This window comes from Ursus maritimus, unplaced genomic scaffold (genome assembly GCF_017311325.1).
Source record: "Ursus maritimus isolate PB19 unplaced genomic scaffold, ASM1731132v1 scaffold_24, whole genome shotgun sequence".
NCBI classification, from domain to species: domain Eukaryota; kingdom Metazoa; phylum Chordata; class Mammalia; order Carnivora; family Ursidae; genus Ursus; species Ursus maritimus.
In genome coordinates this window covers 45403806-45407222 of record NW_024424897.1, presented here as the reverse complement: position 1 = coordinate 45407222, position 3417 = coordinate 45403806, and positions in this window count along the sequence as shown.

Here is a 3417-nt window from a genome sequence, read left to right as displayed (position 1 = left end):
CCGCCCATTACTGAATTGCTCTATAACTTCTAGTAGTTAGGGAGTGGATTCTTTCGGGTTTTCCATATAGAGTATCATGTCATCTGCGAAGAGAGACCGTTTGACTTCTTCTTTGCTGATTTGGATACCTTTTATCCCTTTTTGTTGTCTGATTGCTGTGTCAAGGACTTCTAGTACTATGTTGAATAATAGTGGTGAGAGTGGGCATCCGTGGCGTGTTCCTGATCTTAAGGGAAAGGCTTCCAGCTCTTCCCCATTGAGAATGATATTCGCTGTAGGCTTTTCATAGATGGTTTTTATGAGATTGAGGAATGGAGCCTCTATCCCTACACTCTGAAGGGTTTTAATCAGGAAAGGATGCTGTATTTTGTCAAATGCTTTTTCTGCCTCTATTGAGAGAATCATATGATTTTTGGCTTTTCCTTCTGGATAAAATCTATGACACTGATCAATTTGAGAATGTTGAACCACGCTTGCATCCCAGGGATGAATCCCACTTGGTCATGATGGATAATCCTTTTAATGTTCTTTTGGATTCTATTAGCCAGGATCTTGTTGAGAATTTTGGCGTCCATGTTCATTAGGGAAATAGGTCTGTAATTCTCCTTTTTGATGGGGCCTTTGCCTGGTTTGGGGATCAAGGTAATATTGGACTCATAGAATGAATTTGGCAGCTTTCCTTCTATTTCTATTTTTTGAAATAGCTTTACGAGAATGGGTATTATTTTTCTTTGAAAGTTTGGTAGAATTCCCTGGGGAATCCATCAGGCCCTGGAGTTCTGCTTTTTGGAAGGTTGTTTATCACTGTTTCAATCTCTTCATAATTAATTGGCCTGTTAAAAATATCAATCTCTTCCTGTTTCAGTCTTGGTAGTTTAAAGGTTTCCAGGAAGGCCTCCATCTTTTCCATATTGCTTAATTTATTGGCATAAAGCTGTTGATAAAAGTTTCTAATAATCCTTCAAATTTCATTGGTGTTGGTTTTGACCTCTTCCTTTTAATTCATAATTTTATTAATTTGGATCCTTTCTCTTTTCTTTTGGATAAGTCTTGCCAGTGGTCTGTCAAATTTATTTACTCTCAAAAAAAAACAGCTTCTAGTTCTGTTGATCTGCTCTACTGTACTCCTGGTTTCTAATTCATTGATTTCTGCTCTAATCTTGATCAGCTGCTTTCTCATGCGTGGATTAGGCCTCTTCCTCTGTTGCTGTTCCAGCCTCTTGAGCTGAAAATATAAAAACTGCATTTTAATTTTTCTATTCTTTTGAGTGAGGCTTGGATGGCTATGTATTTCCCCCTTAGGACTGCCTTTGCAGTATCCCATTGGTTTTGGACCATTGTATTTTCATTCTCATTGGTCTCCATAAATTGTTTAATTTGATTTTTGATTTCCTGGTTTATCGAGTCATTCCTGAGCAGGATGGTTCTTAGTCTCCAAGTGTTTGAGTTTCTTCCAAATTTTTCCTTGTGGTTGAGTTCCAATTTCAGAGCGTTGTGGTCTGAGAATATGCAGGGGATAATTTCAATCTTTTGGTATCGGTTGAGACCTGTTTTGTGACCCAGAACATGGTCTATTCTTGAGAATGTTCCATGGGCATTAGAATAGAATGAGTATTCTTTGGTTCTGGGGTGTAGTGTTCTATATATATCTATGAGGTCCAACTCATCAATTATGGCATTCAAAGCTCTTGTCTCTTTGTTGATTTTCTGCTCCGGTGCTCTATTTCTGATAGTGGAGTGTTGAGGTCCCCTACTATTAATGTATTTTTATCTATATGTCTCTTTATTCTGGTTAAGAGTTGGCTTGTGTATCTTGCTGCTCCCCTGTTGGGGGCATATATATTTATAATTGTCATATCCATTTGTTGGATACAGCCTTTAAGAATAATATAGTGCCCTTCTGTGTCTCTAACTATAGTCTCTAGTTTAAAATCCAATCTATCTGATATGAGAATTGCTACCCCAGCTTTCTTTTGAGGTCCATTGGCGTGAAAGATGGTATTCCATCCCCTTACTCTCAGTCTGAATGTATCTTTAGGTTCAAAATGAGTCTCCTGTAGACAGCAAATGGATGGGTCATGTCTTTTTATCCAATCTGCAACCCTGTGGTGTTTTATGGGAACATTTAGGCCATTTACATTGGGACTGATTATCGAGAGATATGATTTTAATGATGCCATGTTGCCTGTAGAGTCTTTGTTTCTATAGATTGTAACTTTCTGTTCTGTATCACTCTTGGGGCCTTTTTACTTTTATAGAACCCCCCTTAATATCTCCTGTATGGCTGGTTTTGTGGTTACGAAATTGGTCAATAACTGGCGATTTTGGAAGGTCTTTATCTCTCCATCAATTCTGAATGACAGCCTTGCTGGATAAAGGATCCTTGGCTGCATGTTTTCTCTGAAAGAGCTTTATAAATGCCCCCCCCCAACCCTTTCTCTCATTCCAGGTCTGTGTAGACAGGTCTGACGTAATTCTCATACCTTTGCCTTGGTACATGAGAAATTTCTTTGCCCTGGCCGCTTTCAATACTGTATCCTTGGATCTAATATTTGCGAATTGCACTATGACGTGACGTGGCGTAGGTTTGTCGTGGTTGAGCTTGGGAGGGGTCCTCTCTGCCTCTTGGACACGAATGTTTGTTTCCCTTGCTAGATTAGGGAAGTTTTCAGCTACAATTTATTCAAATATCTCTTCTAGACCTCTGTTTTTTCCCACCCCCTCAGGGATGCTGATGATTCTGACATTGGAATGTTTCATTGAGTCAGTAATCTCCTGTGACCTACATTCTTGAGCGTGGATTTTTTTGGGTCCAGATTCAATTTTAGCTTTTCTTCTACTAGCCCATCCTCCAATTTGCTAATACGTTCTTCTCAGTGACCCTGGACATCAGAGCATCTAGTTTTGACTGCATTTGATTCATAGAATTTTTAATTTCTGTCAGATTCGCTCTCATTTCCGCCCTTAGAGATTCTATATTCTCATTAACATTTTCATTAATACTTTTTTCAAGTCTACACATCATCTTGACCATTGTTACTCTGAATTCCATTTCTGATAATTTGGTTATATCCATATCCATTAGTTCTGTGGCAGAGGCCACTGACTCATTGTCTTTTCTTTGCTGGGGGGGATTTCTCCTTCTCGTCATTCTGATGAGGAGAGGTTGCGGGATTGTCCAGAGCCCAAATTATTGACCGGGACCCAGGCCATGCACCCTTGTTTTAGAGGGATCTTAGGGACGTGGGCTTCTTGATTTTTCAGCCTGCTTTCTGCGGGAGGGGCCTGCCGTGCCAATACTCAGGCAACCCTGTTTGTGTAGAGTCTTGCTTTCCCCTGCAAGAGGGCATGGGGATGGGCACACTGTGAGCCGGTATTTCCAGGCTTTTGTTCTCTGGCGGCTCTCCCTGGCGGTTT